Genomic DNA, 13,415 nt, shown 5'->3' with positions numbered 1-13,415 from the left:
AATTAGTTTCCTACACATTTTATGGGAAAAAGATAGGAAAAATAGGAAAAAAATGCATTATTTCTCAGTTTTACCAATTCCAGTTCAAATATAGAAAGTACTACAGTATATAAAAAACAGTATTAGCCCCCCCCCCCCGACCCCCAGGGTAGATAGCCAGAAGTGTCCCCAGTATCAACTCGCCAGTATAGCCAGATGTGTCCCCCAATATCGGCCCCCCTAGTATAGCCAGATGTATCCCTTGGTATTAGGCTCTCCCAGTATAGATAGCCAGATATGCCCCTGGAATTAGCCCCCCTGTATACAGCCAGATATGCCCCTGGTATTAGGTCAACCCCCCAATGTATGGAAAGCCAGATGTGACAGTTATTAGCCCCCCTCCCCCAAAGCATAGCTGGCCAGATGTGCCCCTGGTGTTAGCTCATCTTGCAATATATAGTGGAGAGAGCTAATTTATTTTGTCCCCCTGGAGTATAGATAGCCAGATAGCCAGATGTGCCCCCATAACCAGGATCCCCCCGCAGATTTGTACCTTTGAAGCCTCTCCCCCCTCCACTAGTAGGCAGCCTCCCCATCCATGCAGGGATCTGTAAAAAAAAAAAAGTATGTGCAGCAAGCCTGGCTCACCTTTCCTTTTTCCAGCGACTATCCTGCATTGGCAGCCTCTGTATTCAGCATTACAGCTAGCTCCGTACTGCCCCGTATACGAGTCCCGGCTTGATGACGTCATCAAGCCGGGACTGTTGTAGGGGGCAGTACAGAACCGGCTGTAATGCTGAATACAGAGACTGCCGCTGCAGGATCATTGCTGGAAAGAGGAAAGGTGAGCCAGGCTTGCTGCACATACTTTTTTAACAGATCTCTGCAGTCTGCACAGAGGGGGAGAGATGAAGGATCACCGCTGTTTGCTACAGCAGTGATCATTCATCCACGGGGGGGGGGCACTAATTGGTTAAAGTGACTTGTTTTGCCTTAGCCCACTTAGTGATGCAGCTTAAAATGCCGGGGGGGCCCCCGATTGTGTATATGGAAGCCACCAGTGCAAAACGTATATCTACGTGGTCATGGCTTGGATGAGCCCACAGATGACGTAGATATACTGTCCTGGTTGAATAAGTGGTTAAAATAATGCCAGTTGCCTTGGTCTCTTGCTGATCCTGTGGGCTTGATTCACAAAAGAGTGCTAACTCTTAGCACGGCCGTTTTCGCGCGAATTTTCGCATTGCGCACGCTCGCGAATTTTCACGCGAAACGATAACGTGCGCAAATGCGAATTTTTGCGCAAAACGATATTGATTTTGCACGAACATTCGCGTTTGCGCGCGAAAACGTTATCGTTTCGCGTGAAAATTCGCTGTCGCGAAAACGGTCGTGCTAAGAGTTAGCACTTTTGTGAATCAAGCCTAGTGTCTCTAATACTTTTAGCCACAGCCGCTCAACAAGCATGCAGATCTGGTGATCTGACTGAAGTCAGACTGGATTAGCTACATGCTTGTTTCAGGTGTGTGATTCAGCCACTACTGCAGCCAAAGAGATCAGCAGGACTGCCAAGAAACTGGTATTGTCCAAAAGGAAACATCCATATCCCTCTCTGTTAAAGTTCCCTTTAAGTCAGATGTTTTATTTCTGCTGACCAATTCACATTTTGGTTCATCTTCCCATAGACTCATCCCACATACATATCCTTTACATACAGGTCATGCAGTTCTCCCTGTAATCTGCAGTGTCCACAAGTTATTCCGTAAATTCTGATTTAATTTTCCAAGTAAAATATCAGTTGTTATCTAATGGGAAAACTAGCTATTACAGCCTCTGCCACAACCTACAACTACGATAAGAGTAATAATCTAAACCCACATTTGCCATTTTACAGTAAACAGTCCCAACTGGAAACAGGAATGTGAGAAATCACATATGTGAAATCATGTCTGAGTACAGTTAGTTTCCCAAACCGATGATGAAAATGTATTCATTACAAGAAGCATGATTAACACATTGTACCATTTCCTCTGAAAAAAACCCACTGCTAAATCATCTCTTTACTGATCTATTCCCACATTTGTTAGCATCAGCTAGAATGACATCCCACATGACTTCAATATATCATGAACACCTTTATTGCGTAAGACATTTAGGGACTACACATGTAAGAAGAGTGAAATGAATATTAGCAAAATGCCATCCTGTCAGTGCTGTAACTAGAATACATTACAGAAACTTTAGCAACAAGCAGTATAAAATATTATAACAAGGTAGTACGGGAAGTATAGAACCTCCCCTCAAAAGACCATCTTTGGCACTCCCTGAAGTACCCACCAAACTGAGACCCCGAGGCAGGCATAAGAAAACATTGGATCATTATGGTCATACCAAAGACCTCTTAGTGGTACATTATTTTCCGCATTAGCAGACTACTGTGGTCATAATTACAGCTAAAAGTTTCTTGCCTATGGGTGGAGTCATCTGACCCCCCTGGTGTCTTTGCATACTTAAAGGGGGGAAAGCAGAAACAAGAAATCTTTTATTGGCCACCGATGTCAACAGCCTAGCCTTTTAACACCTGTCCTATTATCAGAGTGTCCAGTCACAGGCAGTATACTGGGGGGGGGGGGGGGGCTATAACATGAACATGGGTTTCTTTTAAACCAATGTTTACTTAAAGAGGAACTTCAGCCTAAACAAACATACTGTCATTAAGTTACATTAGTTATGTTAATTAAAATAGATAGGTAATATAATCTCAAATATAGTTGCAAATTTTTGATTTCATGAGGGCAGCCATCTTTTTGGTTGAAAGGAGGTGACAGGGAGCATGAGACACAGCTCCAACTGTCCTGTGTGCTGATCACCACTCCCAGTTGCAAGGCAACGTGAATAACAACATAGGAAATCCCATCATGCTTTTCCCAACATCAGGGAAAAAAAGCCCGGGCAGTTTTCTTTGATGTGTGGAGCTTAGCTAAAAATGCAGCTAAAAATGATGCTTTGGTAAGAAAAACAAAGTTCTGATGCTGTGAAACTGTTACAGAAACACCAGGCCTTTTCAGTTCTGCTGAGTAGATTTTTAGTCCGGAGGTTCATTGCAAAAAAACCCTGAAAAATTTAAAATACATGTGTACACACACATATAAGATGTAAACGTATTACATAGTAAAAAACACTATAAATTTCCTTTATTCGTGATACTTACTTTAGGTAATATGAGTCTTATTTCTCTAAACCTGTTTAGAGTAGTTTTGGACCAGTACATCTCTTAATGTGTGATTATCTTTTCTTTTATTATTTTCAAAGCAATCTTTGGAAAGTACCTATACAAAAATGTGAGCCAACCTACCTACTTGTGTGTACACTATTGCAGCAATCAGAGTTTGCCATGGCAAGCAATATACTGCTTTTGAAAATGAAAGAAATCATCCTGAGAATGGCCTATGAGGAAATGAACTATTCCAAATCCTTGAATCAGTATATTTCAGCGCCCGGCGCTCTGTGGCAAGCACCAAAGTTGGACGCAGCCATAGCACTGGTGCCATGCTGCGTGGCGAGCACAGGGCCAGATTTACCATAAGGCAGTGTAAGCATGTGCCTACAGTCGCCTGATGATGGAAAGGCGGCTCACTCGCTTCCCTTCGCCTCCTTCCTTCCCTATGCAGAGTCCTGATGAGAGTGTAAATGAGAGGTTATTCACCCAGTTCTTGGCATTCCGCAGACAAGATCTCCCTTCAATCAGGGGCACCTCTTGCTACTTAAGACTGAGGTTCCTCTACCTACCTAATACCTAATACTTTGGGGGCATCTCAAGCTACTTAATATTGAGGGTACTTCTTGTTACCGAATACTAAGGGGCACCTGTGGCTACCTATGCTGGGCAGGGGAAGTACAAGGGAGATGAAAGCTGGGCCAGCCAGCACACTTGCTGTGAGGTTCGGTGGGAGTTTGTAGGTTCATGGAGAGCAAAGTGTACGGTGCCAGAACATTGGTGCCTATAGGCTCCTGTGATGCAAATCCGGGCCTGGGCGAGCGTAAGAGTAATTCAGGGATCCAGTGATTGCCAGACAATGAATTACAACTCCCTGCAAGCTGCTGCTATAACTTGGAGGGGAATAGTATTTAACGCCGTCAGGGAGTTTAGCGGCAGCAGGGAGAGCCGTCATTCGGGCTCGCCCTGCGTCCAACTCACCAGTGGCGGTATAAAATGATCGTCAAATCCTGTCTTCTACCTAGTGAAAGTGACAGCTACATAGGGAAAATAATTTACTGTGCATTTGTACCTCTTGTATAGATGTATTTTAAATTTTACAGGTTTTCATAATAGTGGTCTTTTAATGTTTAGTAAATATACTGATCCTTTCCACTGGCCCAAACACGCTGACATAACAGTGACAGACAGCGGGTTTGGGCTGGTGGAAAGCCTTGCAGTTCAGGACCATCTTTCAGTGACACGTCAGTGGTGACATGGTGCCACGGTGATGTGTCACTAAGAAGGATAAGGTGGCGAGGTGTGGAAATTCTCTGCTACAATACAGTAGCACTGAAGGATCAGAAAGGTAGTTATAGTTTTATATGTATAGTTAAAAAAAGAAGTGTGGAATCAGTGTTACACTAATACTCTTATACCTAACAATTGGTACAAGAGTTTTCTAAGGTGAGTGTCAACCCACTTTAAGTATTTTTGGGATACATTAAAACATTTCACTTAAGCATTAGGTTACTGCTTTTATGCATCTTGGTAGAGTGATTTCTATTGCTTTCTTCAGCACCACATATCACTTATCCCCAACCATTAACTAATTTGACTTAGTTGTTATATTCTTATTTATTTGTGTACATTTAATACAGTTTTTCTAACCCATTACATCCCTAATTGAAAGTGGTGGGGTAAGTCTTTAAAGGAAATATGAAAAAAAAGAGTTTATCTTACCTGGGGCTTCTCCCAGCCCACTGCAGCTGTCCTGTCCAGCGCCGCTACTCAAAGATCCTCCAGTCCCCCACTGTGGCTCACGTTCCTTACCACCGACTTAGAAGTTGACGCGCACTGCGCCTGCGCGGCCCTTGCCGCCTGCGTCCTAGTTCGCACTCCTGTGGAGCGTCAAGGGCATGCGCAGTGCTAGAATACCTCGTACTGTGCAGGGTGCTCCTGGTGATGTGAGCGGGAGCGAGGATGCGCATGGTCAGCGCAGTGGCTGCTGACTGACGAAATGAAAGTGAGCCGCGGCGGGAGACCGGAGGATCTTTGAGTACCGGTGCAGAATAGGATCACTGCAGGGGGCTGGGAGAAGTCCCAGGTAAGTTAAACTCTTTTTTTTATATTACAAGTTTCCTTTAAGGCTGCTTACACACCAAGACGTTACAGGCGCACGTTAGTGCGCCTGTAACGCTCCCCCAACGCACAGCAATGTAACACAAGTGGGCTGTTCACACAGCCCACGTTGCGTTACATGTAACGCTGCACGTTCGGTGCAAAGTGCAGCATGCTACGGCGTTGGAGCGGCTATTGCCGCGTTAGACTGTTTGCACATGCGCAGTGGGGGGCGGAGAGGAGGCGGGGAGAGCCAGCTACAGTAGCCGCGCACATGGCTACTTAATATTCACTGCACTGGCGGTAGCTGATTGGCCGGCGGGACCACGTGATGCGGAGTGTCTCGCTCCGCATCACGTGGTCCCGCTGGCCAATCAGCGCCACTCTGGGAGACATTATAGGAATCGAGCCGCCGAACGCGGCTCACTCTACCGTCGGCTTTTGCAGCACCATACGTTGTGTTAGGTGCACGTTATGCGACCTTAACGTGGCACCTAACACAACGTCTTGGTGTGCAAGAAGCCTGAAGGGGTTCTTTCGCAAAAAAAAAGTAGGCAGTTAAAAAATGTGACAGATGACAGGTTTTGGGCCAGTCCATCTTTTTTAAGGGGGATTCTAAGGGCTTTCTTTGTTTTCAACAGCATTTCCTGAACAACAGTTTAACTGCCAAAATAGCAAGATACCAGCCGGCCTCCCTAATCACTTGCACACTATTATGTCAGTTAGATTTTGCAACTGTTGTTCAGGAAATGCTGTTGAAAACAAAGAAAGCCTTGAGAATCCCCATTAAAAAGATGGACTGGCCCAAAACCTGTCATCTGTCACATTTTTTAACTGACTACTTTTTTCGCGAAAGAACCCCTTTAAGGAAGGGTGGGGGGACTTCTGGTGAATGCAGGAAATCCCCTTGCCCAAACCAGTGTCAAAATAAGGACTTGGGCAGAGCTGATAATGTGGCTAAGGGCATGCCTGTCATTGTGACAAAGCTCTTGGAATATATATTGTAGAAACTTCTAGAGCATGTGGCATGGGTTCATTAATGACAGGTGAGTTAAAACTTCCGCTTCATTACATCAAATATATATTATAATATATGACTTTATTCTTGTAGTTGTGTTTCATTTTAAAGTAGTGCAAAGAAAGTAGTGGTTTCGTGACTATGCTTACAGCAAGATTCTTCACATTTTATGGCTGAGGTGGGCACAAAACTAACAGTTTGGGCTTGTTTCTATGCACTGCACCTTCAGGCGCACTTATGGAAACGCAATTGCAGGGATAGCAGACAGTGCATAGACTGCACTGTCTAACATTTCCATTCATTCATTCACCACTGAAACACCACGTATGGTTGCCTGCATTTCGGGGGCTTCAGCCTGCGATCCCTTTTAGTATAATGAATGGAATCACAAGCCCCCCCCCCCCCCACACACACACACACACACACACACCGGAAGTGACGTGCAGTGCAGAGCCACAGGACTCTGTGCTGCCTGGAAAGAAAGCCTAAAGGTGGCCACACACGATGCAATAAAATCATCCGATTTCACAGCAATTTGGTAAAAACGATCGTATCTCCCGTTCATTCGACTGAAAAATTCCGATCGGATTTCCCGCTTTTTCGATTTATATCGATCCAGAATGCCAGATATTTCTCTTCAATTTTTTTAAATATTGTATGGTGTGTGTTAGATTGTCAATTTATTAATATACACACCCTAGCAATTTTTTCAGAGTTTCCAATCAGTAGGTGTGTGGTACATTGGTCATATTTTTGAAATGTTACAATCAGTCAGAAAAATTGATTGCAATTCTTAAATTGAACAGATATTTAAAAAATTGTATGGGGTGTGGCTACCTTTAGTCATGAAATACTGCTAACCTATGCAGATTCAGTGATGGGGAGGAGCTTTGATTGCTCCAGTCAGCTCTGATATAGATAGTATCAGCTACTGTGTACACGGACAAACGCCCTGAGTAGTCACATAACTACTTTTTTTTAAATTGCAAATATTTGGTTCGTATGACCTTATTACCAAAAATACTATACTTATTTAGGACTCTCCCATGCTTGGTCAGAAAATCTGATCTCCATAGACTCCAACTAGATATCCATGGCTTTGTCTGGGCAAATAAAAGACCCACAGTCCTACGTGCTAATATGTTCCAGCCCATGGTTAGGGGAGGCCTATCGCTTCCAAATCTATATGGCTAATATAGGGCAGCTCAATTGTCCCAGGTTGCCCCTATTTTTGCTGGTGTGCGGGCTCCATTGTGGGTGGACCTGGAGGCATCCCTATGTGACCCTTATAGATTACAGTCATTGGTTTGGTCTTCGATCCCTAGGTTATCCCTCCCTAAACTTGCTCTACCTTCAATTCTCTTAACATTACAGCTGTGGAAAAGGTCCAGGGAGCACCTGAAACTATCCTACAGTCCTTCATCTTTAACGTCCATAATAGGTAACCCTGTTTTTCCTCCCTGCTATTTGCAAGATTTCTCCTGGGCGTCCCGCAAAAATTTGACAAATCTTTCAGCTTTTTGGTCAGGCCGAAGATTACTCACCTGTCGAGAGGTCCTGGAGAAAGCAGAGCTTTCACCGAAATACTCATTCCAAATCACCCAAATCTTAAATTTTTTCCGATCAATTGTCCCCCGTGACTATACCAATCAATGTACCTTTTTTGAAAATTGGGTAACCGGTTCACCCCTGGACGGTGGTCTTATTTCTCAGCTTTATGCTACCATTATAGAAAATAGTTCTTCGGGAATTGAGCAGATTAAGAATTTTTAGACCATGGAATTTCAGGTTTCCCTGGACCAAGAGGACTGGCTGGAATGTTTCACTACCCTCACAAAGGGAAGTCTGTACTATCCTTTAATAGAGACAAATATTAAAGTTTTTCATAGGGCCTACATTACCCCACACCAACTTCATAAGGCTACCTCAAGTTTACCCTCGCTGTGCTTTAGGGGCTGTGGAGGGGTGGGCACGTTCTCTCATATGTGGTGGACATGTCCACTAGTGTCATCTTTCTGGAACAAAGTTGCAACATTGATCCATAGGGTTACCTCCCTTACGGTGGAGTTGGACACAGCAATTCTAATTTTGGGTCATAAACCTCTTCATTTTACTCATCAGCCCACAAACTGGTCCAATATATCGCTATGGGGGCTACGTTTTACCTGGTGGCTAATTGGAAGTCCTCTGCTTTACCAACTAGACCCCTTATTAATAGAATTTACCAGCTAATGATATATGAAAGAATGTTGGCTATCTCCTTAGATAGAATAGATCACTTCCAAAAAATTTGGGACCCCTGGATACAGTATGCGGACAATACAGGTCTCCATTACACTATGTACTTTAGCTAATTCTGCTACCCAATGGGTTATTTTTTGGACCTGTTTTTTCCTCTCCTGCCTTGGTTGACCCATACCTCCCATCCCTTATTAAGATAATCAGTTAAGACTTAACAACTCCCTCCTTCACTTCTCCTCTCTGATCATAATAACAACTAACCCCATCATTGATAAAATACCTATCTCTCATATAACTTCACCATTGGCATCCACTTAGTGGAACAGGAAGAGTAACGGCTAGGATTTTCATGGCTTAGGTTGCTGACCTGTCCACTTCCTTTTAGCAATAATTATTGCTTAATAATTGGTCTATAGTCTATAATTTAAAGGCACTACTATTTGAGTTGCCCCAGACTTAATCTCTGCCTAGGTAATAACGATTTAACAGACTGAGTTCTATTTTGTATGGAATGTTTTGTATGGAACTGTTAAATGCTACGCAATGTTCTGCTTGTTTCCTTAGACTTTTTTTGTAGATTTCGAGCGCGGCTGTGCTATGATGGACTATGAATACCAATTGTCTTGCTTTTTGCTGCTTTACTGCATATCCCATTTGGGATTGTTTGTAATTATTTTGCCAACTTCAATAAAACTGTTTGAAACTAAAATTGCAAATATATATGCATAAAAACTGTAAATAAGTAATGCATCCACAGCTGTAACAGCAGGACAATTTAACATAAAATAACTCCAATAAGCAACTGAGGTATAGACAAAAAATAAACTCACCGTAGTTTATGCTTTATAGCAGTGATGGCTAACCTTGGCACTCCATCTGTGACAAAACTACAAATCCCATCATGCCTCTGCCTCCCCGAGTTATGCTTAGAGCTGTCAGAGTATTGCAATGCCTCATAGGACTTGTAGTTCCACTACAGCTGGAGTGCCAAGGTTAGCCATCACTGCTTTATAGTTTATAGAGACAATTATTATATTTGAGAATATATAAAGTATTTTATATGTTGCTTTTAATGCAGTTACCATGATTGTTGTATAAGTTCTAATTTCAATTTTGAAACTTGAAAGGACACCTGAACCGAGAGGGATATAGAGGCTACCATCTTTATTTCCCCTTAAAGAATACTAGTTGCCTGGCTGTCCAGCTGATCTTCTGCCTCTAATACTTTTAGCCATAAACCCTGAACAAGCTTGCAGATCGGGTGTTTCTGACTGAAGTCTGACTGGATAAGCTGCTTGCTTGTTTCAGATGTGTGTGATCCAGACACTACTGCAGCCAAAGAGACTAGCAGGCAATGGTCATTATTTAAAGGAAATAAATATGGCAGCCTACATATCCCTCTCAGTTCAGGTGTCCTTTAAACTGACATGCATTACTATATTCAGATTGCTATATGATCTCAGGAATCCATGAGCATTTACAAAAATCCTTTTACCAAAACAAATATTGTACGGAGTTAAAGGACCACTATTGCAAAAAAATGTAAAAATTAAAATACACGAAAACACATAAATAAAAAGCACATTTCTCCCAGAGATAAAATGTGCTATTAATTACTTTTCTTCTATGTTGCTGTCACATATGGTACATAGTAGAAATCTGACATTAGTACATAGTAGAATTGACAGGGCTTGGACTAGTCCATCTCCTCATGGGGGATTCTCAGAGTTTTCTTTATTTTCAAAAGCAATTAGTGGATTGCATTTGCTTGGTCTAACTGCCAGAATAGTGTGCAAACTACTATGCGGGACAGCCTGCATCTTTGTATAGATCTTCTCCAGGGAGTGCTTTTGTAAAAGAATACATTAAATACTAAGAATCCCCTATGAGGAGATGGACTGGTCAAAAACCTGTCACTTCCGTCAGATTTCTACTACCATCTGTAAGTGACAGCACCATAGGAGAAAAGTAATTTATAGTGCATTTTACTCTGGGAGAAACATATTGTAATTCTTATTTGTATGTATGTAAGTCTGAGCAATTATAGATACATAGAAAACTGCTGAATGTAGTTCCTGGTATTCCTTCCTGCATCCCTCCACATGATGAGAAACATCCCTTCTCTCTCAGTGAAGTGCTTGATCAATATCCTTGAGGGAGAAGACACCCTCATTGCTTCTGTCATCTGCTTGAGCAATGGACTGTAAATTGTGCTGACAAGCAAAGCCTTTGATCTCTCCCTCCCCTGCGGATAAGGCCATTGAGATCTGCTTTGTGGGACTATAATCTTGTTGAAATATGTGTTGTCAGATGTAGACTCTATTGCTACTTTTACCAAACAGAGACATGCAACAAAATAAGTCATAAAGCTCTCTACACAAAAAGCATTTGGAGAATTACTAGGTCCCCTTACATTATACTCTCATGAGATTGGGGATAATGTTTGTTAGAAGGATCTTAGTATGTCATGCACTCAAGGGATAGAAACTAATATATCTGCACTAAATGCCGTAGTTATCAGATAATAAGCTCCCAATGGATATTAGTAAAGTAAATAATTCAGTTACAAAGCAGTCCAGCTAGTTACTAACCTAATGTATTACATGAAACCTCTACAGCTTCCTGGTACTTAAAGGACACCTGAACAGAAAGGGATATGGAGGGTGCCAACCGTGCCATATTTATTTCCTTTCAAACAATTTCAGTTGCCTGGCAGTCCTGATGATCTCTTTGGTTGTAGTAGTATCTGGATCACAAACCTGAAACAAGCATGCAGCTAACCTAGTCGGACTTCAGTCAGAAATGTCTGAACATATATATGAACAACCCCTCTCCTTTAGATTGTAAGCCTCTGGCAGGGGCTTCCCTTCTTGTGTGTCCTACCTGATCATGCATCCTGCTCACAGAATCATGTGAGCTTAAATTACTGGGATTCAGGCCCCTTTCTCCGCATGTGGGAAGCTCCTCCCCATCTGAGACACTTTGGAGAAAAGAGGTCCCATACATGAATGCTAGCGTAACTACTCCAATGCATGATCTGGCATTGTGTATCTTACTGCATATTATTACCTGTATTGTGTTGTTTGGCACCCCTATTATCATTGTCTGTAACCTTATTTATTGTCCAGCACTGCATAATATGCTGGCGCTATATAAATCCAATAAATAATAATCTGCATGTTTTTACAAAGATCTATGTAAAAGTATTAGAGGCAGAGAATCATCAGCAGGACAGCTAGGCAATTTGCATTGTTTAAAAGAAAATAAATATGTCAATCTCCATATCCTTCTCAGGTCAGGTGTTCTATTATGGGCATCAAAGAAGTTATACAATAGGTTGCTTTTGTGGCAGCACTCCCGCTCCTGCCCAGTAGCGCAAAGTCTTTTTTTCTCCATGTACAAGTTGTACAAGTGGCTTTCATGCTACTATCCATTTGTGGACCATACTTGCGCATGCACAGTACGGCTGCGCTCATACACAGATGGGACCGTGGCCATGAAGAGATAGGATACCGGGCAGCAGCAGTGGGGTCAAGAATGATCTGGGTAAACCACTTAGGTAAGTATCTAATTTTTACCTTTATTACAAGATATTTTCTAATGCTCCATTGTACATTGTTAATGAACTCTTTATCTGACAACAGTGTTATTTTCATGTTTGACATACTTAATGAGCCATTTTTCGGTATTTGGGATTTAAATAAATATAGCTAGTTAGCTACTACAAGACACACTTATCTGCCAGACAATGGCAACTTCACTTCTGAATAAATGAGAAGTCAAATATAAGACAAGTTAATTGGAGAGTCTATTGTTATCCAGACTATGTAACCTGAAATGTAAATGTTCTGCAGTTTCAGTCACTGAACATTTAATATGCTGCCAATCTGTACTTTGATTTTCATCTTTTGAATATTGGTGTGGGAGGTGTATTGCAAACATTTTAGATACAAAATGTTACAGTAATAAAATTTACATTGGAGTAATTGAAAATATGGTAATTAAGATTTGGGGGTATGTGGTGTTCCTAGCAACAATAATCACATAAACATCTTGCAAATAAATAATTTAAAATAGAGCTAAAGCTAGCCATACAATAAACAGATTGCCACTCAATGTGGCAAAATGATCCTTCCCACTCCAATCGGAATCTGATTGATTCCTACCACATACAGCACATTGATTTTTAATTGATTTCTGCAAAACATCTATTGAAAATTGATCAAATTGCAGCCTTGCGCTAGTCAGTGCAGTGCAACACTATGGCTCATTGATCTACCACTGTTACTGTCCCACCCCTGATCAACTGAGTTTTTCCATCCGATCCAATCAATAGTTTCAATTGATTTTAGATCAAAATCGACTAAAAAAAACTTTCACATGTTGAAGCAATAGATTTCTGGCACATTTGATCGAAGTGATCTAATCTGCCGAGAGTTGAACAGGAAAATTGATAAGTCCATGTCCACTTAATCATCATATTAACCTCCCTGTTCCGCAGTGAGAAAAGCTTTGTGGAATGGAGCAGCTGATCTGTGGTGAATCAGCTGCACAAGAAACACAGTGCACACTTTTCCAGCCTGTCTAACTGCCAAGCCGTTCTGCTAGGCAGGATAATATGTAAGTACCTAAAATGCCTTTAACCACTTAAGGACTGCAGTCATAAAACGCCTTAAAGGGATACTGTAGGGGGGTCAGGGGAAAATGAGTTGAACTTACCCGGGGCTTCTAATGGTCCCCCGCAGACATCCTGCGGCCGCGTAGCCACTCACTGATGCTCCAGGCCCCGCCTACGGTTCACTTCTGGAATTTCAGACCTTAAAGTTTGAAAACCACTGCGCCTGCGTTGCCGTGTCCTCG

This window comes from Hyperolius riggenbachi, chromosome 5, assembly GCF_040937935.1.
Source record: "Hyperolius riggenbachi isolate aHypRig1 chromosome 5, aHypRig1.pri, whole genome shotgun sequence".
Classification (NCBI taxonomy): domain Eukaryota; kingdom Metazoa; phylum Chordata; class Amphibia; order Anura; family Hyperoliidae; genus Hyperolius; species Hyperolius riggenbachi.
The sequence above is the reverse complement of the archived record's forward strand: the minus strand, read 5'-3'. Positions refer to the sequence as shown.